This window comes from Rhinopithecus roxellana, chromosome 1 (assembly GCF_007565055.1).
Source record: "Rhinopithecus roxellana isolate Shanxi Qingling chromosome 1, ASM756505v1, whole genome shotgun sequence".
NCBI classification, from domain to species: domain Eukaryota; kingdom Metazoa; phylum Chordata; class Mammalia; order Primates; family Cercopithecidae; genus Rhinopithecus; species Rhinopithecus roxellana.
In genome coordinates, this window is record NC_044549.1 from 100,361,253 (window position 1) to 100,387,048 (window position 25,796).

Below are 25,796 nucleotides of genomic sequence, written 5' to 3' on the forward strand. Positions count from 1 at the left end.
TGATTCCTAGTTACATGCCACGTAACAGCATTGCACTCACGTGTGAGGAACAGTGAGATGATTGGCCCAGTTCCTGTCTCCCAGGAGCTCACAGTTTATAAGACCATTTGACAAATGCTATGACTGAGGTGAACACAAGGCAGAAAAAAGGGAGTGCTCTATTTAGATTGGAGGTTGGTGGCATTCAGGGAAGACTTCCTAGAAGAGGTGACAGCTAGGTGGAGTCTCACAGGAGTTAACTGAACGAAGAAGAAATGGACAGACGTTCTAGGGAGAGGCAAGAGCATGGCCCAGGAAAGGAGGTGGGAAACTCCAGAGAGTACTTATGAGCAGGGGTCTACACCATCAGGCCATGAGATGAAACATGGGAGCACAGGAAGGGATGGCAGAAGTGAGAGCAGTAGGGCCTGGGCACAAGTGATATTTGGGAGGGATACAAAGAAATGTGGTTGAAAATGCATATTTTGCATTTCATAATAACAGTCCTGGCTACTATTTATGGAACACTTTCCAAATGCCAGACAGTGTACTAAGAAGCGTACCAGATCACTTTATCCTTATTTCCAGATGAGGAATCGAAAATTAACCAATTTGATAAGTGAAATACCCAGGATTCCCCAAACAAGACTGGCTTCAAGAAGGGTATCTTTTTCACCACACCACACTGCCTTATTAGACCATTTCCAAATTAATTATGGCTCTCGGATTTCATACTTCATAGAAATACATTGGTGGCCGGGCGCGGTGGCTCAAGCCTGTAATCCCAGCACTTTGGGAGGCCGAGATGGGCGGATCACGAGGTCAGGAGATCGAGACCATCCTGGCTAACACGGTGAAACCCCGTCTCTACTAAAAAATACAAAAAACTAGCCGGGCGAGGTGGCGGGCGCCTGTAGTCCCAGCTACTCGGGAGGCTGAGGCACGAGAATGGCGTAAACCCGGGAGGCGGAGCTTGCAGTGAGCTGAGATCCGGCCACTGCACTCCAGCCCGGGCGACAGAGCGAGACTCCGTCTCAAAAAAAAAAAAAAAAAAAAAAAAAAAAAAAAAAAAAAAAAGAAATACATTGGTATAATTGTGCCTTTTCTCTTACTTCTCAGGGACTAAAATAAAAGTAGGGTATAGATGGTTTTACTTTTATACTCTACGTATCCAGAGGTTGCAGATGGGCAGCCCACAGGGTGCCTTGTTTTGGTTGATTAGAATGGTGTTGATCCACTTGGTATTTTAATAAATTTTGAATAAGTTGCCAACATTTAAACAATTAGAAGATTTTTCTTGAAATGTTTTGATTTCCAGCTGCCTTTGACAGTGAAGGGTTGATGTCCTCACCAGGTAGACAGCCCCTAAATCAGAGGACTGTGCCCTCTCAGTTAAAGCCTCCACATCTTCCTATTGTATTCCCAGCACTGAAATCAAAGAGTAGTAGCTTTTTACCACCATGTGTTTACTGATATTTTTCTTACTGTAAAAAGAAGAGGAAAATGAACTTATACACCTCCTAAAAAACAATTATTATAAGAAAAAATAGGAGCATACCTTTTTTGGGGGTGGGGGTGGGGGGTGGATGGGAAGAGTATCCAATCAAAGAATGTTTGCAAAGAAAAATTACATCTTAAGGCAACATAAAAAAATATGTCAGCCTTGACTGCTACACAGAAAAGATGGGTGTTGGAAAATGTAATGGACTGAAGAAATGGCAGCATTTGTTTTTGAATGAGAATAAGTGAGCTGCTGTGAAATACAGTTCTTTATTAAGTGAAAAAATTGCCTGGGCATCAAAACCTTTTTACAGACAACACAGTTTATAAAAGAGTCTCTTTTGAATGCTGCAGAAATTATGTGTCTAACGAGCAACTTTGTAGCTTGGTAGGTTAAAAATAAGATTGAGAACTGTCAGGACAAGTTAATTTATGGGTGGCATTTTCTCTTGCAGCAAATGAGAACACAGATATAAAGAATAGCACACTGTTAACTATATTTATTTGTGGTGTGGTGTGAATTCTGAATGGGTCAAGGAACTTCAGAACCAGGAGCCCATGAAAGGCAAAACATCAGGAAATGGCTGACTCTATGTTACGAAAAAGGTCTCAGACCATTTGGATGTAGAATGCATTGGTCAAAGTCACCAAATATTACTACAGATGGAGCTCTCAGGATGGGTGGAGTTAATGTCAGGCCTGTCAAGCAACAGCCCATAGGTGGCACTATTTTGTAGGGACACTATCCCTAAGTCCATTAATTTCCTCATTCATCAGAAATTGCTTTGGGCACAAAGCTAAAATGGGAGAAGCCATGGATTCAGTAACTAATACCACAAATTGGCTATTCTTCTATGTCTTTGAGCAAAATCAGGTCAACATTTGCTTAATGAATTTGCTGGCTTACTTGCACTGTGGTGCAGAAGAGATTTTTTTAACCATTAATGTAATCACAGAGGATAGCCCTATCTCTGCTTAGCAGTGGCTGACTCTACCACTTATCTGTATCTTTTGACAATTTTTCTATAGGTACAGTCACAAGTATTGCACAAATGTTTCATTTGTGAGCTTCTGTCAGTCCTGATAAAGTTAACTTTTTGGGAAATTTATTTGTAAAGGAATAATTTCATCTACTTTCCTACGTTGCAGTTTCCAGAAATGAAGATGATACCCTAAAATTTATTCTCTAAAACTATGCCATTGAAAACCAAATTCTAAAAATGTTCTCAGACTTCAAACTTTATGAAAATAAACTAACATTATTTAGCTTACCTTTCTTATTTTTTGATAGTACCTATGTTGGGCTATGATTTGACATTATCAAACTGTAGTGCAAAAATGGTACTGAAGTCTATTTGAAGTCTAAGTAGAACAATGCTGAAAGCCAGGATTGTACACACATTTTGGAGGAGGTGATTCTAGATATAAGAACCATTTACAGTAATTCCATCCATGTCAGGAAGAGCCTACGTTTAGGAGCAGCTCAACTCCAAAATTAATCTGAGAAAACTACCAACCACCCTCCTGGCTTAAGTGTTTAAGGCTGCATTCTGCACATCACAGTGAAAAATACAGGGCCTGAAACATGTTTTGGTACAGAAAAAAAGATGTGAGGTTTCTGATTCGAAGTCAAAGCAGTAATGAATTATGAAATAAAAATATAGCAATAATTAAATGTTTCCTTTTTCAATTAGTTTTAAACATTTAATATAAAATAGCATATGAATATTATATATATTTACATTGTTACATACCTATACCATAACTTAATAAGAATAAAGTGTTTGCTTCCATTTCTTGGAGTTTGTCATTCTTACATTCAGCTTATTTTGTTCATGATGACTACCTCCCTGGCTCTTTTGACACTTGCTACTCATTTGTTTTCTAGCTATTTGTTTATAGAGTTTGTATCTTTTATTAGAGAGTAAGCTGCCTGAGGGCTACAGTTTTATTTCATTCTTCTTTGCATCTCCACAGCCCTAGAATAGAAGTGGGTTCTTAGTACATGGTCAGTAAATGTTGGTTAAATTGAATTACATTGCCTTTTTGACTGCTGTTAATCTTTAAAATTTTAGGATAATTTCCTACCAAACAAACATCTTTATTGTGACTTATACAAAAATGAATAATGCTCATCAATAATCTTTAGTTCTTCTAGTCTCCAGATGATTGAAACGTTTCTTCCTATCCCTGGGTACCCACCCAGCTATGCCCCTCTGTGGAAAAAGGCCAAGGGAAACTCTTTCTCCTTGGCTGAAATGCCTCCAGCAAGGGGATGGATAGGTGGTCCAGTATAGGCGGGGTCTACCGACTGCCCCTGAGGAGGAGTTGCCTCTCACAGACAGGACACATCCCCATCCAGCCTTCTAGACAGAAGAACTCTGTTTCTATGATTTTATTTTCTACTGTGCTCCACTCCAGAAGAACTAAGGTGACTTGTTAGTTAATATGATTCCCAAAAACCCTCTGTGACAGTTTTCTTAACCATGTATATGCCTCTAAAGAGAACATGTTTTCCTGAGACCTAGGATGGCATACAATTATTTCACTGTGTAATCTCAAATTAGCGGGATGTTATTTACAAGACGATTTTACTAAACTGACAATTGTTATTTCTAACCTTTTAAAAGAAGGAGGAGTATAAAGATAACTCTTTGAACTATTTTGTGTCTTCTGATTAAACCCCTTTTATGCACCAAGGAATATTTGCTTTGAAAACCTCTGTTAGGTCCCTTGGAGTACATCTACCATAGTATAGAAAAATGATGGACGAAAGGTAAAAAGAAGAAAACTGCCCACCCACACACATCTGTCTTGGATACATCATTATCTTTTGGTGATTATCAGGCTAATTGCTTCTTGCGTATTTATTCAAAAAACATGTTTATCATTTAAATGACTGCCTTGTTGTGAGTATAAAGGATATTTAGACATTTAGATGAGATCATTTTAATATCTTACATCACCATAGTGCAATTATCAAAACCAGGGAATTAACATGGGTACAGTACTAACACAAGACACCTTCTTGGAATTTCATTGTATTTTTTTCTCTTCCAGGATCTTATGCAGCATCCAACGTTGCATTTAATTGTATTTTTTCTTAACTGACTCCAATCTGTGACAGTTCCTCAGTCTATCTTTCATGATGTAGACACTTTTAAGAGTACTAATCAAGTATTTTGCAGAATGTCCCTTAATTTGGGTCTAAAATCATCTTAAGGTTATAAAGTTGGTGATCTCCTTTTGTATATTGCAGGTTGGTCTGCCTATGGTTTGAATATGTTATTATAGCTATCAAGAAGATAATATATGAATGCAATTATAATATTAATATTGATTATGCCACAGTTAACATTTCCTCACTCTTTCATTCAACAAGTATTTATTGAGTCTACCATGTGCCAGGTATTGTACTTAGTTTATCAGGATGCAACAGTGAGCAAAACTGGTGATTATTTCTCCCATCATGAAACAGATATATGGTAAAGAAAAAGGAATAACAAAAATAAGTTAAATAGATAGTATTTATAAATGTTAATTTTATAAATAAAATGTAAAATAAAATACATAGTGTTTACTGATGAATGTTAGAGAATCAATTTTATAAAGCAGGGATAGAGCATACGAAATGTCTAGGGATCAGTATGGAAATGTTAGATAGGGTGGCCAGATAAGATTCACTAAGAAAGGAGCTTTCAAGAAAAGACCTAAAGAAAGTGAAGGAGCTCACCAGGCGCTTATCTGGAGGGAGAGTGTTCCAGCTGCGGGGAGCAGTGAGGTAGGGGCTTGCTCAGCATGAGCAAAGACAAGGAGGAAGCCAGTGTGGCCCGAGAAGAGAAGGTGAGGTTCATGGGGGCCCGATCATGTCATGTCAATCATAGGAAGGACCTAGGAAAGGCTAATGAAGAAGTTTGAATACAGAAGTGACATAATCTGACTTTCTTTTAAAAGGAACACTTTGCTATTGTGCTAAGGATAGACTGCAGAGGCGAGGCTGACACGTGGGGGACCAGTTAGGAGGCTGTTCCCATAATCCAGGTTCGACATGACAGTGGTTTGGTCCAAGGTGGTGGTAGTGAGGATGATGAGGAGTGGTTGAATTTTGGATAAATTTTGAAGGGGAGGCAATAGTATTTACTGATGTAAAAGGATGTAGGGTGTGAGAGAAGGTGAAACCTCTAGGAGAACACCGAAGTCAGAGCGTGGGAGAATGGAGAGCCAATTCAACACATTTCTTTTCTTCTTTTTTTTTTTTTTTTTCAACACATTTCAATATGGATTTAACAATTTTAAGTTTGGTAAACAGAGCATATGTGAACTGCAGCTTAATATAGTCAAGACTGACCAAATGTAGTCATAATTGAGAGACATTTCATCAGTTTTGAGGTGTTAATCTGTTACATCGCTAAATAATTTAAGATAAGAGATTCAAACCCAAGGTCACATCGACATTAAGCAATACACCAGGCAAAATGAACATGTTCAATATCTCAGTTGTATAGAGTAACCCCCGAAGAGGAGTGGAACTGGAGGTGGGAACATTTCTTTAAATTGCATATCCAGCAAGAAATAGGTGTAAGTCCAAAACTAGAGTTGATGTGGAGGAGGGAGTCCTAAGCTTTTGGCTACCACCTGAGATCCTTAAGCTCCAGGTCATTACCCGGGTGAGCACTTTCTCCTCTGAGCTATGGGCTGAGCCTTCCACTGAAAATGTGAACTTCCCCATGCCTTTTTGTCCAAATTCTACTTATTCTTCAGGACCCAGAACTCCAGCTTCAGAGTCCAGTGCTGCTAAGCCATAGCTTCTTAGCACTTCCCCTGGTGAGTTAAAGTATGTCTTGCTACATCATTAGAATGTTTTAGGTTCTGTTGCATTAACTCTGTGGCTTTGAGAAACCTCCAATGTCTTGATTTCTTGATTCCTTATGCACAAAATTAGGAACCTTGAGCTTCCTTCATCTCTATTATTTCATGAGTCTATGGTTTTTCTTTGAAAGGATAGGAAGTCATTCCATTTACTCTTCTCCTACCACTTTGAACTAACTGCTATTACCATATTGACCACATTATACTGTAACTACATAGTTTATTTTTGCCTATGACTTCCTCATTAGACTGCAACTGTCCTGGGATCAGGGACTGAGTTTAATTTAAATTTTAAATTTTAGCCTTTGCCCTGGAGCCTGGCACAGAGTAGGTGGGTAATAATTGTTTGTTCAATCAGTAAGCATTCTCACCCTTACTAAGAAAAGTTGTCTCTAACCAGAGAGCATTTGTGGAATGCTGGTTGTTTTCCTCACTGCCTTGAACAAGAGGTTTTTAACCACAACTGTGCATTTGAATATCCTGGGGAGATTTAAATGGTACTGCTGACCTGATTCCTCACCAGACCCCAATTAAATCAGAATCTCTGGGAATGGAATCCTGGCATCAGTATTTTTAAAAGATCCTCAGATAATTCTAATTGCAGTCAGGGTTGAGAAGCACAGTTTAGATTCTTCTCATACTAGTAGCATCTCATCCTTTTCCTTTGTGTTTTGTTTTTGTTTCAGAGAAGAGTCTTGCTCTGTCGCCCAGGCCAGAGTACAGTGGCACGATCTCAACTCACTGCAACCTCCGCCTCCCAGGTTCAAGCAATTCTCCTGCTTTAGCCTCCTGAGTAGCTGAGATTACAGGCACGTGCCACCATGCCCAGCCAATTTTTGTATTTTTAGTAGAGACGAGGTTTCACCATATTGGCCATATTGGTCTTGAACTACTGACCTTGTGATCTGCCCACCTCAGCCTCCCAAAGTGCTGATATTACAGACGTGAACCACTGCACCCAGTCCATCCTTTTCTTTACACCCTTACTTGCCTTTCTTCTTTTACTCAAGTGGTGCCATCTCCCTTTTCCAGAGGTTAAATGACATGCCCAAAGTTTAAATGACTCATAAGTGGTGGAGTAAAAGTTGGGATTTAAATCCAGCAGACATGCTCCTGCGCCCTGGCAATCACGAGACAGCGTAGAGAGGGCGCTGTTATTTCAATAAGAGAGGTAAGTTACATAGTTACCTTAACCTTCTTTACTTCGTGCAGAATCAAAACAAAACAAACAGAACCAAATTCTTAGAAATCTGGCCTGAGGGGAAGGCCCATGATGGTGCTGGGATGTAAAGACAGGTGATGGAGGTGAAGAATTGGCTTCCTGCCCTTGGCACTCTCTACCAATTGAAGGGCATGGAATGAAGATACCCTCTTGCTGGTGAGGCTTAGAGTGAAGGGCTAAGTAAGTAGGGGGACATCAGGAGGCTTGGTCTGGAGTTCTGACTCCACCACTCTCTAGCAAGATGGGATGGTAATGGTAATAATCACAACTAGTTCACAGGATTTTTAGGAGAATGCAGTGAAATTAATTTCCTAAGTGCTTACCAGCCTCCATCATAGCTTCAGCATTAATTCCCAATCTCAGATCAACAGGTCTTACTCTTCAGGGTGCGTTCAAATCCCCCAGAACCCCCACACAGATTCTTATTCTGCAGATATGAGCTGCAACTGGGGCATCTGTATGTTTATCAAGCATCCCATATGATTTGGAGGCAAAACAATGCTCTGAGCAACCCTACTGTGGCCACTAAGATAAACTGCATGAAGACCTGTCTCTGGGTGCCTGGACATGTCCTTTTTCAAATGATGCAGACAAAGCATTCTTCCTTGTTCTGGCTTGCATCTGTCAGTATTTTGCACAGAGCCTGGCCCTTATTTTTGGATCCAAGCTGCAGCCTGGTCTTTCATTTTTGGCTTCTAGCATGTTGCTAATGAGCATCTGGCCAGAGTTGACAAATGTGATAGCAACTTAGCCTTTTCTTTTTTACCTTCATTACCTTTTCTTGCAAGAACCATCCAGGTCCTCAAGGTGGTGGGGGTGGGATGCTTTCACACCTGCCCTTTACAGAAGAGCTTGAAATAGCAATAAAAGTAGGTAAGGAAATGGTAAAGGCCAGGAGATGTAAAGGTGGACCTCCTCAGGTAGGTGAAGTGCAAGCAGCATCTCCATTTACAAGTAAAAAATAATGTGTGTGTGTGTGTGTGTGTTTGTGTGTGTGTGTGTAAGGACTAAATATTACTTAGAACACTTTCCACTATTTAAAGTTTCTGTGTCAGCACTTAATGAAATAGGAATCTATGGCCAAATGAGAAAGACATCCTCAGCCTCCACGATGTAGCTCCATCATGCTTTTCTATCTCTTTCGGTGCTAGGTGCTTTACATACATCAGCTCTAATCCCTATCACAACTGCAGGGTCCGAATGATTCCATCTATTTTCCTCACCTGAGGAAATAAGGAAGTGACAGTGAGCGGTAAGAAGTGACTTGCCACAGCTGCTTAGCAGGCGCTCCACAGCCCCATGCTGGTTCCTGGTGATGATGCTCCTTTACCTCCCCACAGCCCCTGTGCTCTGCTCCAGCCAAATGGTATGGCCCGGCATTTGCTCTAAATGCTTGTAACGTCCTGCTTTACAATCTGCCCATGTTCTTCCCTCTGCTGAATGCCTTCCCCACTAACCTTCCTTCCCTATGGTAAGCTTTGTGTTCCCATTGTTTAGCGGAACAACACACACTGGGGCCTGCTGAGGGGGTGGCGGTGAGAGGGAGAGTATCAGGATAAATAGCTAATGCATGTGGTGCTTAATACCTAAGTGATGGGTTGATAGATGCAGCAAACCACCACGGCACACGTTTACATATGTAACAAACCTGCACATCCTGCACATGTATCCTGGAACTAAAAATGAAATTTTCCAAAAAATCTTTGCATCTATCTCTGCCCCAATACTGGCTGTCTAGATGAAGAACTCCATATATTTGCCTTCACTGCCCTGGACCAGCTCCCTGCTCTCAGATTCAGTCCCACCCAAGATCAGGATTTATCTCAGGTTTTTGCCATCTGAGGAGCAGTGCCTCCAACCTCATGCACAGAGCCATCCTCGACTTTTAGCCCTAAAACCCTTTTAAGAACTCTGGATCAGGGCAGAGAGCTGGGCAACAATGGCACGTGATCGCTGTTGAAGGGATCCTAGGGCAGGCTGTCTGCAGCTGGGAGGGCAGAGGGAGAGGGGAGTCCAGTCTTTCATTAGGAAAGGCTGGGGGGGTGGGGGCTGGCTGGCTGAGCCTCCCAGAAAAACCTGTGAGAGTTGGAGGCCGACCTTCCAATGCCTGTGCATAGCTTGAGGTTTTGAGGGTTAAACATCTGGGATTGATTAAAGTTCCTCATGATGCTTATAGAGATGTACAGATATTTGATATTTCTTTCTTTCTTAGATTTAAGATTTATGTATTTCAGTGCCAAGGGATACTGCTAGCTCCATTTTGTTTTAAGATTTGTTTCAGGGCAAATCTGTCTAGAACCATTTTGTTCTGTTTCTCCATTAATCTGATCAGTACAGCTTAAAGACAAGGAAATGACATTGGAAATAGGATGAACGGTGGAGATGTGAAGTTTAGAAGAGGCAGTTCTGTGTAATAAAGCAGACTGCAAGGATTTACATTGCTCTCTAGAGGCTGTGTGGGCAAAACAGTAATGAAATTTCGGTACATTAAATCTAACCCTAGAAACAATGACCTACTCTCCATACTTGGATGTTAGAATTTATGATATGTAGTAACTTAAATTAATGACTTAATCTCCTTAAATTTCCTGATGTATGTATGACACTCCCAAACTGATCAAGTTAGCACCTTGAGCCTGATAGGAAAATTTAAAATAAAGTGAAGCCAAAAAGTCCTCAGATAAATATTTTCTTCTCTAAGTATTTTAGTTTTTTGACCCACATTATTGAAATAAACATTATTACTTTTATAATCAGAAGCAAAATTTATTTTTAAAATATTCTTATTACTAGAAAATCTGTTGAACAAGAGTTTCCACAAATCACAGCTCTTTCTACGTTTTGAAGATGAAAAAGAGGCACTGTTTACATTTTCTTAATATTTTGTCCTAAATGTCTTGGTCAAAATTCCTCATATTTTCTCCTGCTGACATTTTAAATGTTTAAAATTATTTCTCACAATAAAGTTTCCAGGGCTGTTAAAACCAATAAGCATTACTATGTCTTAGTCATTTTGTTTTTTGAAGAACTCCTGTAGTAAATGTATTGAATAGTTAATGTAGATAAAATAATACAGTCTTAGAATAAAATTAGACACCGTCCGTGTGACACTAGGGTTAAATGGTAATTTCTGATTTTTAAAGCAAATTTAAATATTTTCAATATCTTTTTCTAAAATAGGAACTATTATTAAGATTGAAAATTTTTTTCTGGTGAAATATTTGTGCAGTGTCTGGAATATAGTATATGTTTAAATATATATTTTTATTTCTTTTTTATTTATCTTTTGGTTTTCCACAGTAAGTTACTATGAATAAGAAGTCTCTGGAAAAACACTACTGTCAAGAAGTTTGAAAGTCAATGTGACCTCCTTTATACTTTCTTTTATCTGTGAAAAGCTAATGTCAAATCTTTATCTTTGTGCAGGGATATATTTTTTGATGGTTCAGTGAATTGTTCTCCCCCAAACAGTAATAATTTTGAGTAACTCTGGTTCTATCTGTACATAAAAAAACACAGTGTGTGCTGATAGACCTGTCAGAATCTGCTAGGAAATACATTTTAATTGCATGGCAAGGCAAAGAAACTCTCTTAGTGAAAACAAGACAATACATTGTAAAAAAGAATGAAAAATATATGGCAACAGTCCTTTCAAATTCTTCCTCTTGAGGTATGTGTGAACTTCATGACATTTAGAGTATTAAATATCATTAATAAAAACTCAAAGAGGAATATAAAATGATTCATGTGCTTTTGAATAAGTTTTTAAAATACAGAAAAATTAAAACTGAGGGAATATATAAGGGATAATTTAGCAAAAACCCAAAGATTTAAAAAGTTCCCAACCATATTACACTCAAATTTACCCAGTTTTCATGTTTCTTTGTAGATTTACAGATTTACATATAGGATTACCTTATTTTACCTGTGCCTGATAGATACCAACTGATTTCAGCTTACACAAAAACTATAACGTCCTTTTCCTAAAGAAAATTTATAGCTGTACCAAGTGGACAGGATATTTTTGCATCACCCATAGGACTATGCATAGATTCTCTTTTTATGCACTGACTCTTAGTCTATTTCTAAGTCTATTTCTTCCCTTTGCAGTAATTATATGCAGAAATTTAACATGTCAAAGAAGAAAATGGAGCAATAGTAAATCATAAAAATGTTGGTACATCTTCAATCTTGGGAGATTGCACTTAGTCCAAATTCTACAGAGTCATTCTCCTTTGAAATGATAGACTATAAATTAATTATGGTTCAGGAAAAGCAAAGAACAGCTCCTAGCAGCCTGGCCTGAAGACAAGTTTCCGTTGTGAGAATGCTGGTATTTCCAGCCAGGCTTTGGCATGGAGGTGATGATGTTATAACCATAGTCCCGATTGTACAGGAATGAAATGACTCTCCTAACAAGCTGCATGAAAAGTTATCCAGAAATTTAGGTAACTAGAGACATCAAATAATATAAATGTTATATTTGTATCTCAACAGTATTTTGGATTGTTCTCAAATACACAAGGCGGGCCTTCTCGAGACATTTTCAAGATTACCAACATCTTGGGATGAACTCTGTGTTCCCAGAGACTATATAAAACCTGGCATAGAGGAGGTGCTTAAGAAATGTTATATGAATGATTGAATTCAAGAACAGCAGAGGAGAAGTGATGAGCAGAGAAGTAATGTCCAATGAATTCGTGTATTGCCTGCAGTTGCTTTTTTCTTAATTAATTCATTGCTTGGAAATAAGTTAATCTAAATGAATCCATTCATGGCCTTTATGTAAATTAGTGGTCTGGGTACTCACCAGCCACCACACCTGAATACACAATGGGAGAACATTTTGGAGGGTGGCTGGGAGGTCAGCATTGATCCAGGGAGTTATGATGGTAGAATAAAGCTTGCATTTGCCATCTTAAAGCACTGATGGCATCTGTTTCTCCTCCTGCTGGCACCAGGGGCCCTGGCTGTGGGAAACGAAGGAGATGTTCCCAGAGGGCTCCTGGAGAGCAAAGATCTCGTCTGGTGATGCTCCATTTTTCATTATGTTATGATTGGCCCAAATTTCAGGACTGCTTAAGATAAGAGAGTAGAACTTTCTGTTAACTCAGAAAGAGTATACATCTCTGGTAAAGACCATGCCATCAAAAGGCCTGTGTGCACACTGCGTGATAGTGTCAAAGTCAGATGGAGATTTTAGAGTCCGCTCAGCAAGGACAGGGCTTCTGTCTGTCTTGTTCATCACTGTCTCTCCAACATCAAAATAGAGTCTGGCTTTGCAGGTTAACTATCTCCCAGACTAGGTAACACATTCTGAAATTATTTATTTTATTTTCCAACAATTCTGAAAGGTAAGTTTTTCATCCTCCTTCCAATATGCCTGAGATTGATTATGCCCATGGATAATTAGTTCATTTTGAGACGTGTTCATCTCTAAAATGGATAATGATACCTACTCACAGTATTGTGAGAACCAAAAAAAAAAAAAAAAAAAAAAACACACACAATGATGCAAATTAACACTTTTTTTCTTTTTTAGAATTTACATTGTTCCAAGCACAGTGCTATACCCTTTATAGACATTTTCTTGTTTAAAATCTACAACCAATCTGTGATTTGAGTTTATTTGCTGGTAAGTGACTAAGCCCGGATGAGTCCAAGCAGTCTGATGACCTATCTTTTCCTTTTTTTAAATTTTTTTGAGATGGAGTCTTGCCCTGTCACCCAGGCTGGAGTGCAATTGTGCAACCTCGGCTCACTGCAACCTCCGCCTCCCGGGTTCAAGCGATTCTCCTGTCTCAGCCTCCTGAGTAGCTGGAAGTACAGGTAGGTGTCACCACGCCCAGCTAATTTTTGCACCTCTAGTAGAGACGGGGTTTCACCACATTGGTTAGGCTGGTGTTGAATTCCTGACCTCACGATTTGCCCGCCTCGGCCTCCCAAAGTGCTTGGATTACAGGTGTGAGCCACTGTGCCCAACCAGCCAAAACTGTCAATGATTTCAATAGTATATGTCAGTGTCTAGAATAGTACTAGACAATAGTACTAGACAAATAGTACTAGTACAAGCCTACAACAGGTGCTCACTAAATGCTACTTTCCTTATTATCTCCAAAGAGATAATATATGAAGTAGCAGAAGTTCCACAAGAACATAAATGACTTTTTCAGAACCCACAGTGAAAGCCAAAGTCAACATTGAAATGTATCAGTTCTAATCACATACCCATCTTAACAAAGCTTAGAAAAAATGTATTATTTATTATGGATTATTCTTAAGTGACACATGGAGAATGATGAATAGACTAAAACATTCAAACATTATTCAAAATTCTGAATTTTAATTGGGGATGAAATTGAAAAACATATACCTCACCTGCTCCTTGCTTCTTGCATTGGTCACCAAAAGTGACCATCTGCCCTGCTCTCTGGCTGTGCTTGCTGCATGCTGCCTGGGAAGCAAAATGTTCCCAGGTACTCAAAGCCTCCAGTGGACTCAGTCATCAGATGAGCAAGTAACTTAGGTGGGGAGCCAGGCCACCTTTCAGCTGCACAGGAAGCCAGAATTTGAAGCTCCTTATCCAGGCCAGTGATCTTCAACTGAGGCCCAATTAGGAGGACCACCTGGGAAGCTGATGTATTGCTCCAAAGCAATAGATTCTGGTTTAATTGGTCTGAGGAAAGGTCCAGGCACAGGTATTTTTTAAAAGCTCCACATGTGACTGTAATGGCAGCCAGAGATGACAACTTGTCTAAGTAGTGGGTTGGGATGTTGTAGGAAAGAACTCTATGAGGTCCCAACACAGTGAGAAGCCTTGGAGTGACAGGAAGAGAGACAATAAATACTGGTCCTAGAGGATGAAGAACAATTTGGAAGGTTGAAGGTGGCCTTGACCCCAAAATGGAGATTGTAATACATTGCAGGGTCTTTTGCCCTGACCAAATAAAGAATTACAGACTATTCCTTCAAGATTCTCTTTGGTGTTTTGCCCTTCGTTTCATTAGTACTATTAACCTTCTGCAAAAATCCCAGTGGCAGTAAACGCCTGTAGCAAAAGAAGCTTAGCAGAACTTTTTTAAAATGTGAAATAAAACAATAATATCAGCAGTCTCATTTTCTGGGACAAGATTACAAGGGCCACCAATTCTGCTACAGTAAGGTGCAAGTGGGATGCATCACTTTGATGGGGTCAGGGTGGAATTTCTCCCACTGGTGTCATGCAGAATGATTAATTTATTATGGAGATCTAAAAGCTTAACTGAATGCTACTCTGAGATGGGCTACTAGATCATTATATTGTTCCTTCATATTTTATTAACTGCAGATGACTCTTGATTTTCCACTGACATGTTATGCCTGTGGCACCCAGATTCAAATAGAAATAGAAAGTGCATTCCAAAGATAAACAAAAATACAATTAGATGTATTTTTATACATCTAATTCAACATAGATTGAATACATACAATCTATGTCACAGTTCCCTTCTCTTAGCAGAGGTAATTGAAAATCCAGTTTTCATGTGGTTCCAGTGGGTCAACTGGAAGAGAAACACAGCAGCCACTAATCCCCCTGAATAAAAGACCAATCCTTCTTAAATTTACACTGGTTATAGAAATTGCATGCAGTTAGGACACTGTGGATATCACAAACTTTCAAGAATAAACTTCAATTTTTTAAAAAAATGTATGCAAGACAGACATTTATGTGAAACCCAAAACTATAAAAACCCTAGAAGAAATCTAGGCAATACCATTCACGACATGGCACAGGCAAAGATTTCATGACAAAAACGTCAAAAGCCATTGCAACAAAAACAAAAATTGACAAATGGAAATAAACTAGAGAGTTGCACAGCAAAAGAAACTATCATAAGAGTGAACAGACAACCTACAGAATGGGAGAAAATTTTTGCAATCTATCCATTTGACAAAGGTCTAAAAATCCAGAGTCTACAAGCAACTTAAACAAATTTACAAGAAGAAACAATAAACAACCCTATTAAAAAGTGGGCAAAGGACATGAACAGACATTTCTCAAAAGAAGACATTTATGCAGCCTACAAACATACGACAAAAAGCTCAACATCACTGATCGTTAGAAAAATGCAAATCAATGCACAATGAGATACCATTTCATGCCAGTTAGAATGGCCATTATTAAAAAGTCAAGAAACAACAGATGCTGGTGAGGCTGCAGAGAAATCAGAACACTTTTACACTGTTGGTGGGAATGCAAATTAGTTCAACCATTGAGGAAGACAGTGTGGTGATTCCTTAAAGACCTAGATCCAGAAATACCATTTGACCCAGCAATCCCACTACTGGGTATATACCCAAAGGAATATAAATTATTCCATTATAGACATACATGCACATATGTTCATTGCAGCACTATTCACAATAGCAAAGACATAGAGTCAACCCAAATGCCCATCAATGGTAGGCTGGATAAAGAAAATCTGGTATGTATATACCATGGAATACTATGCAGCCATAAAAAGGAATGAGATGTCCTTTGCAGGCACATGGATGGAGCTGGAAGCCATCATCCTCAGCAAACTAATGCAAGAACAGAAAACCAAATACCACATGTTCTCACTCATAAGTAGGTGTTGAACAATGAGAATACATGGATACAGGGAGGGTAACAACATACACTGGGGCCTGTTGGGGGTGGGCAGGGGTAGGGAGAGCATCAGGAAAAATAGCTAATGCATGCTGGGCTTAATACTTAGATGATGAGTTGATAGGTGCAGCAAACCACCAGGACATGCATGTACCTATGTAGCAAACTTGCACATCCTGCACATGTACCCTGGAACTAAAATAAAATAAAAAGACATTGACTATTAGATGGAGGAGAAGAAAATGTTGATGGGGTGGAAATTCTACAAGATAGCAAAGCTGCCATGAAAAATAGAACTGAACATGCACACAACAGAACTTGGATGAAGGTATGCCTTATTTAATTCCAAATATATTTATATATGTAAGAGCTGGTCATTAATCTCCACGTGCTAGAATCTCACTCTTGCAGATTTTGTACATTCTCCCTACATACTCCGACTTCAAACTCTTTCCCTTCTCTTCTATCTAATGTCTTTCTTCAACTCCTTCCTTATCCAGGAGGGTCAGGGTGGCTAGATGATGTGGTTCACCATTTAGAAGGGTCTCCTGCTTTATTCTCAAGTCCATTGATTCACTGTCCTTTCATTGCACCTGCCTGACAAAAACCCACATCCTTATAAATCTGACTGTCTGGCTGCTCATCACCTATAACCGAGGTGCTGAGCTGTGCTGGAGAAAATGGCAAACTATAGAGACTGACACAGTGTAAATTATTTGTCTCTAGTCCCTCATAGACCCCCAACAGTCCTCTGTTTTCTAATCAGTTTTCTCCAAAGTGTGCATTTCAAACCTGCTCCACTTTTCTCAACCTCAGGTCCTACCTCCTCTTCCTTTAACCTCAGCAGGTAACAGTGCCTCCTGCTTCATAAAGAAAATAAAAGAAGACAAATTGAAACCCCCTCTCCTTTTTGCCATATCTGCTATCTGTCCCATAGCAGACACAATTGGTGCCCTGCCCATTTTCCCTGGGGCTTCCAGGTGCTTGACAACTCTCTCTGGTATGGAAACGCCCCATCTCCCTCACTCTCAGGTAGGTGTGCATTCCACACTGGCTCCAGAGTCCCAGGGGAATTCCAGTTTCAGTTACCCACACTAGCACTGACTTGATTATATGCCCTTTATGACCTTCCCTTTCCAAACTCACATCTCAAAAAATCATCAAACCACCTGCCTTCAAATCCTTGTTTCAGAGCCTGCTTCAAAGAGAACATAAATTAGAACAGTACCATCTTCTCCTCCTTTCTTCCTGCCACTGTGGAAGGCTGTCCTTTCTATTCAATGCTTATTTTTCCATTTATCCTATGGATCCCATCTCCTTCCTCTTTCTCAGGGACTCCACTCCACCAGTGATCACCTCTCATTACGATGTCTTTTCTTTGCCTTGAATTCTACTTTATTTCATATTAATTTTACATCCCAACTTTGATTTCCTTTTCTTCTTTGATTTGTCTATTTGCCCATTTATTTATTTTCTATTTATCTTTGACCTTTTCCTTACAGAAAATATCTAGGAACTAGCATTTTTTTTCCCACCCAATCTCAGAAACTTTGTAGTTTACTATGTTGACACCTATATTAGAGATCTTTTCCAGATATGTTATTTTAGGCTTTTAAAGGTATTTCCCTTTGTATTTTCTCTACCTGCTTTTGCCAATTTGGTCAAGCCTCATTTACCTTACTGCCCTGATAGACCTTCCGTATGGGCTGTCTGTATAGGCTCACAGTATGATGAGCTTGGCTTACAACGCATGGGCAATTGATGTATTGCTACATTTAATCTTCTGTAAAAGTGAGAATACTCAAGTCATTGAGCCTGTCTCCCTGCCTCTATTCTCAACCCTCACCACCTTGCCATCTGCACTGTGACCAGGATGGGCTGACTAAAATGTATCTGGCCAAGTGACTCCTAGAGTTAAATGTTTTCATGACTCCCAATCACACAATAGATAAACACCAAGCTTTGTGACATGGTTTCAGTGCTTTTCGTAATTTTTCGGAGGTTATCTTTCATCATTTTTCTCTCCCATATGGCTCCCTCTCCAAGTCATGCTAATTGAGGCTTCCCAGCTTCTCCTCTTCCTGAAATTTATATATTAATTCACTCAGAAAACATTTATTAAACCCCCAGTGTTCCCTCAGAGCCATGCCAGATGGTGGTGTCAAAATGGCAAATGATAGTAATGGTCTCTTTTTCCTAGAACTCTCAATGCAGTGGTAAGGCAGGCAAATACGAAAATAATCACAACCACAGGGCAATATATTGATAAGAGGGATCGTGATGGGAGCTTGTAGGGAGCCTGTAGCCCGGACTTGAATGTTCAGGAAAGCAACAATCAAGCCAAAATCCAAGTGAGGAGTAAGTAGAAAATTTAACAAGATATGACTATGGCATTCTTTCCCTTGTCAAGCTGACAGATTGCTATTCATCCTTCAGCATCAGGTGGCTTCCAGAAGCACTTTCCCTACTACCCCAAAAAAGGTGGTTACTTCTTCACCTGGGCAATTTCTATATCTTGTACCTCTATCTCTCTGCCTGTCTACTTCTATCACATTCTTGTTTAACTGTTCTTTTCCTTGTGTTCTCCTTGACCTGGCTCCTTCCCAATCTATCCTTTACTACTCTTCCTCCAGGAAGCCTTCCATGACCTCCCTTAACCCTAGCTTAGGCAGCCCTTTTACGTGTTTCCATGACGCTTTATATTTCCTTCAGAGTACCGACTGTGTGGTGCTGCATTCTTTCATTCATTCGTCTTTCCATAATTGAGTGTATATTGAGAACCTTTTTCTCTGTTCTAGTCATGTGTTCTGAACTGATAATCCAGCAGGAAATAAGTCAGGCTAAAAAATTAATCACCATCATACACAAGTAAAAAATGCAGGGTGTCCTTTAGGGGCACATAGCACAAGGATCTGATCCATCCTGAGAACCACGTCTTCTTCACCCCCTAGATAGGCTCTGTGAGGGCAGGCACCTATGTGTCGTTTCTCCCTGTTTCCTCAGCACAGTGTCTACTGCATTTTTGTAAAATCCATGAACACATGAAAAAATGACAGTAAAGTGCCTGGTCGGTGCTTCACAGGGATGACCGAGTCAGTCGCAGTGTCTAAGACTTCACAAACTGAGACGTAGGCAACATCCGAGGCAGCAAATCCATCAGCAGGGCCAGCACAGCCAACCAGTCCTCCCTGGAAGGCACTGAAAAGGAGGGGGGGCTGCTGTGCTCCTCCCTTTTGCCCTGAGGATGGTGGGGGTAGGTAATGAAGTCAGACAGAAGGTCACCTGTAGCAACATGTCTCAAGACCAGTCCTGTGTCCTCTATTCTTCAGAGAGCAGTTACAGACATTGCTGTCAAAAGAAACAGCTCAGAAAGGGCCAAAGGAAAGGCTATTGTCGAGCACAAGGTGGAGATATGGGAAGGGAGGCAAAGTAAGAGACTATGAAGAAAAATGAAGCTAATTCCAGCCACAGAACGAAGTCAGGTCCTGTCTCTTTCTTTTCAGCTAAAGAAATCCCCATGGTTAGACTGTCAGCTCCAATTTAGCCACTGCTCATTACCTCATCCCCCATTTCCTATAATTATGTGTTGATAGCCTCTTTTTCCTCTAATTGTAATTAGTTGTCAGATATGAAATGAGTATTGATGGTATTTTCTGCTTCTCTCTCATGGAGGTCTTTCTTTGCATATTTTCATCATCCAGGTATTAGGATGAAGCTTTTATCTGTAAATGAGCCTTAGGTCTCACTAATCCTTTGAGATTATTAAAAACATAGAAAGGAGAGAGTACATTAAAAAGGCAAAGCTATAAATTTACCCTGCAATGGAAAATTTTGTCGATTAGGCAAGTTGAATTGACTCACAAAACTCTGAGCATACCTCATGCCATAGAAAATGCTGGGAGAATTTCAATTTTCAACTATGGCTACCAATGACATAGAAAGGGCTCAGATAAGCTAAAATAAGTGGGAGAAGGCATCCCAGATCCAGGAATATATTTTCTTCTTAACTATTCATGGTGGTCATCTGCTCATTACCTCAGCCACTATTTCCCCTCTTTAGGTAAGAGTTCTTTAATTTTCTTTTGAGAATGAATCACTTCCCTACTCCCAGAACGCAGTTTGCGTGGATTTAAAGTACCCTTCCCCAGTGTCAGGGTGGGTCTTGAGAGACTGAAGTCTTTGATGATTGGCTCAGGGATGGATACATAAACCAACCAGAGCCACCGGGTTGTGAGGCTTGAAGCCTCTGCAGCCTTCTTGCCAATTTCAGGACAGCTTAAGAATAGAACCAACCTGCAGCTCACAGAATTCATAGTTTGATCCCCAGATAAACCCATATGGGTCCACTGTCCAGGTGAGCCTAGAAATTCTTCCATGTGGGCCTAGAAATTTGGGTTTTTTGCTAGAGCTGATGCTTTGGCTTGCTTTGAGCTGGGTTTTCTGTTGGCTTACTGTGGAAGGTTTCTGATTCATTCATACTCAATAGGCCTGGAAAGAACTGAGACTTTATTCCTTCTTCATCCAGCTGAGGCCCTTAAGGCATTCCTATGAATGCTTGCACAGTCATCCTCAGTGTGTTGGCCCCTGGAGGGTCATTCAGCCATGTACGCTGCACTTTCAGAGGTGACTGCCTGCAGCCCTGTGCTCTCCTCACCTAAGCATACCAGAGGCAGGCACAGACACAGCCCCACCCCATTGGCAGACAGGACTCAAATGATTTCTCCATTTTTTGCCTCACTGTTAGATAAACTTAATAGCATTATTGATTGAAATTACAAAACTTTCATTTGGGTTTTTATGATGCACAGAGTTTAGAAAAATAATCTTTATATTAATGTAGAATGCACAAGGCAAACCCAAGGTAAACAATATGAATAGACTTGTACATACACAAGATGTGCCTTTGTCAGGCTGCTGCTTAGAGTACAGGAACTATGGGGACCTCAGGAAACCTGTAGGGCAGTGTGCAAAGGAGGGAAAGGCAAGCATTAGGAACTTCATTGATGGTATCCACAAAAACCAAAATGCCTGCACTCAATTGCATCCTTACTTTGAAATCTCTCATGGGGAAAGCACACCTAATCGTGGGCCAAGAGACATGGATTCTGGTCCCCATTTTTGTCTATGGAGCTTTCATAAGTCATCATCTACCCTAACTCTGGAGATGGATGCCAGGAGTCACTCAGGTTCTGACATTTTCCACTTCAAAAGTGAAGACATTTTCACCCAGCTACCAACCCAGAGTCATGCTGAACCTAATCATGACATCATCTGACTATTGCCTGAATGAGAGAGACACAGGGGCCCTACACATTTGGTGCAGCCATTCTCATTTCAAGGAGGAAGAGGAAGTTCGGGACATTAAGAGATGTGGGTGACAGCAATGGCTGTGTGTGCTTGGAGACTGGAAGCAGATGGGCCATAAGGGATGAAGCTGCTAGTGGAGGGGGGAGGGACAGAAAATGGGGGAGTCTGCCGTCTCTACCACTGGCCTTGAACAAGACATATCGCATCTTCCTGACCCTGTTTTCTCATCAAGGAGCTGGTGGCTGCAAGGACTAATTCTCCCTCTCATAGCAGTAATGATCTTTAGTGAGATCGTCTTTATGAATGATTAATGCCAGCAAATTGCCCACATCTGGGCCTAGAGGGGAACTTTTGTTCCCCATTACTAATGGTTTTGAAACCATTTGTTTCATTTTTGAATCACAGGTTGGCAAATGAGGGCTACTTCTCCCTTTGCGGCTGCATGGAGAGAGATGAGGTGTGTGTGTGCATGTGTGCACATGGGTTGTTTGCATGCCCAGATTGTTGAATAAACCCCTCTGTGTACAGATCCTTCTATTTTCTCTCCCTGATTTCTCCCCTAAGCCTCAACTCTGACAGCATGTGAAATATCAGGTTGCCACACTCCTACCTAAGCTGTATCATCACTCCTAATAGACTCCTGGGAGCAGAGGCAAAGCCATGTGGCCAGCAGTCCCTGCTGATTTAGAGGGCAACCACTTGTCAGCAATCTCTCTCTTCTTTTCTTTTCTTTTCTTTTCTTTTCTTTTCTTTTCTTTTCTTTTCTTTCTTTCTTTCTTTCGTCCTTTCTTTCTTTTCTTTCTTCCTTTCTTTCTCTTTCTTTCTCTTTCTTTCTTTCTTTCTTTCTTTCTTTCTTTCTTTCTTTCTTTCTTTCTTTCTTTCTTTCTTTCTTTCTTTCTTTTTCTCTTTCTCTCTCTCTCTCTTTCTTTCTTTCTTTCTTTCTTTCTTTCTTTCTTTCTTTCTTTCTTTCTTTCTTTCTTTCTCTCTTTCTTTCTTTCTTTCTTTCCCCTTCTTTCTCTTGTCAGCAATTCTTCAGAAGGATTTTATCCATAAAATTAGGAAACTAGGAAAACATATTTTTAGACGATTTTGGAAAAATACAAAGGTCTGCTCATTTTTTATGTGTATGCATCATGACATTTATTCAAGTTCGACTTTCCAGAAGGAATGACATGCCTAAAACGCTCTTGTATGTTTAATATTCATACACCATTTAAATTCTGTGGGTATTTTGGAGTTAAGATAGTTCACTCTATTTGTGTTATGCAGAAAAATTGGTAAACTCTTTCAGGGAAAGCTTGCATTTTAAAACCACCTCTCAAGTGTCCTCGGAGGCACTTCATAAATATTTATTATTGCTGCTCTTACGTTGTTATAATAGGTGAGCTAGCTAGTTTATATCAGCCTAAGCAACAAGAATGGGAATCACAAAAGGTGTCATAAAAATAATACCATCCATGTTAAATATTTAATATCGTGTTCTCCTAGTGTCAAAATATTTAGTGCAGTGAGAGCATCACTAAGGCAGAGGGAGATGAGCCAGGACTATATTCTGCACATATGAATGCATTAAAAAGAAGCCCACACAGTTTATTCTTAAGATTAACTGCTTTTGCTCTAGAAAGTTCTCTTGGTTAGGGAGGCGCATAAGGCAAGACTGGCACCCAGATGGCAGGAGTCGAATGGCAGGGATACCAGCTCACCCCACTTGCCCTGAGGCCAGCCCTAAGCAGGGCAGATTCTCCTCTTTGGAGGCTTTCCAGTCCAGGTGGAAATGCCTCAGGCCAGCTCCCAGGCCTAGCTCTGGGGGTGGCTGCTGCTACGTAGAGAAGAATCATGGCTGCTGGCACTGGGCACACTAGATATCAGTTCACACATTTTTCTATCTTCTTCCATCCAGATAAGACAATGTATTCCAACCCTGATACTGCCTCAGAACCGTCAGGGCAGCATTTGAAAAACACATGCACATGGAGCTCCGTATTCAAAAGGTCTAGGTTGAGACGGGATTATCTGAATTTTCAGTTAAACAGGTAATTCCAATGTGCAGCCAGAGTTGAGAAGAAACACTTTTTGAGAGACTCGTATAAGTCCTCCAAGGTGTTAAGGAGTATTTTACTTTATGACTTTACTTCTTCAAGGATGGCATGAAGCAGCTGCCTAAAAGGACACAGAACATCTCCTTGGAATCAGTTTGTATTCCCTAGGAATTAAAGCATTGAGGATGTGTGAAACAGGGACCCAAAGGCATGGGGGTGTTCTTTCTCTCCTTTACTGCTTAGATCCAGATCAAACCCTATCTGGCAGGGCTGCATAAATTGTCCTCTTGACCTGCGAACAGCCCAAGAAAGCTCCATTTGGATGATGGTATTTTACATTATGTTCAATATGTGCCCAGCGGAAAAATTAGCAAGTGACCACATTACTCCTCATTTGGGTCTTCCATATCTTCCTACCTATATCCTTACAAATACTTGACTCTGTTTGGTTGGTCACATACACTTGCATGATGTTTTGAAAAAAATCAACAAAAATCACTCCTCAGGGTTCTCCAGAGAAACAGAACCAATAGGGTGTGTGTGTGTATATAGACAGAGACAGAGAGAGATGTATTATAAGGAATTGGCTCATGTGATTATGGTGGCCAAGAAATCCCAAGATCTGCAGTTGGCAAGTTAGAGATTGGCAGGCTTCAAGATCCAAGAAGGCTGATGTTTCAGTTTGAGTCTGAAGGCAAGAAAAGATCAATGTCCCAGCTTGAAATGGTCAGGCAGGAATTCCCTCTTATTCACAGGAGGGTAAGCATTTTTGTTTTATTCAGGCCTTCAACTGATGGGGAAAGGGCTACCCACATTAGGGAGGGCAATCGGCTTTACTCAGTTTATAGGTTCAAATGTTAATCTTATTCCAAAACACCCTCATAGGTGCACCCAAAATAAGGTTTGACTAAATATCTGGACATTCCATGGCTCAGTCAAGTTGACACATCAAATTAACCATGATGTGCCTTTTTTCATTGCAGGCATCTTGCCTGCTAGGAAGCATGCCCATTCCAGAGTGAATGTTGCAAGGTAAAGTCAGCCCCTTTCAAGCACACACAGGTGAGCTGGACATTGTGGTGTGTTACCTCCCATGAAATGAATCAGACTGGCCTACTGTTCCTAATATGAGACTTTTTGGAGCAAGTCAGTGTGGGCAGGTGCCCCTTTCTAACTGTAGAAGCAAGAGCCCCAATGAAACAGCTCTGGGTCTAAACCCAGCCTAGACCCCATGTCACCTGTGTATGTGGTAGGTTCCCCACTCTCCAACCATATTTTAAGACAATCCCTGATGCTGGGTCTCTCTCTATCTCCACTCACTACCCCACACTTCTGTCTCTTCATTGATATGCTGCTGGAGGAAGTCAAAGAACTGGGCTGGGCCTCAGCAATTCATGATTTTTGTCTTCAGCTGGATCCTTGCTATTACTCAGTGGACCTTTTGTCATTTCTTAGCAACTGATCACCTATTCAGTCATTCACTCAAAAATATTTTTGAATACCTGCTGCTAGTCAGATACTGTGATCTGCTCAAGGTGCAATAGGAGTGTAGAAAAATAGGCAGTCCCTGCTCTCAGGGAGCATACAGTCAGGCAGACACCATGAGCCAGATGTCCTAAACCTGTCCAAACACCTCAGTCCTCTTGTTTCCAGGTGATCTCAATGACAATCCTAGGGTCACCACTGTTAGAAGTTCCTGGGTCTGTATTTCCAGACTAGAGATCTCCACAGAGTTCCCCTTGTTCTCTAGATGTCTGAAGCTGGGAGGTCACAAGCTCCTTGGTCACCGCTTCCCAACAGTGCTGTCTGCCCTCACAGCTCCCTCCTGTGTCTCCTGTCTCTGAGATTTCAGCTCATCCACCCCCATGCCCAATCCAGGAATCTGGGCATCCTCCTCCACTCAGGAAGACCTCCTATTCTGTATCCAGAGATCACCAGTCCTATTTATTCTTTCTTCTAATCACCTCCTTCCTCTACATCTTTCATACCACTGCCTCATCAACTCCTAATTAATTTTCCTGCCTCCAGCTTCAACCCTGTTTCCTCTATTATAGCCTTCATGTTACTTCTAATACCTTTGATCATGTCTTATTCCTGACCCAAGGTTTTCAATGGCTTATCACAAGCTTGAGCAAGGTTTTGATAACTGTTTTTGGCATAGGATGAATTTTGTTTTCCAAAATTTAATATGAAGCACTAAAAATAAATGAACTATCAAACTATGAAAAGACACAGAAGAACCTTAAATGCA

At 40.4% G+C, this 25,796-nt stretch overlaps 1 protein-coding gene and 1 long non-coding RNA gene across 4 annotated transcripts in view; one reads left to right on the forward strand and one right to left on the reverse strand.

The window, feature by feature from the left end:
* Positions 1-25,796, reverse strand: part of KCNAB1 (potassium voltage-gated channel subfamily A member regulatory beta subunit 1) — a 419,409-nt gene that overhangs the window by 92,966 nt on the left and 300,647 nt on the right. The window lies entirely within an intron of this gene.
* Positions 5,369-11,146, forward strand: LOC104664409. The gene is made up of 3 exons (XR_748267.2): positions 5,369-5,520; positions 6,241-6,303; positions 10,871-11,146. It is a non-coding gene; the product is annotated as an uncharacterized LOC104664409 (long non-coding RNA).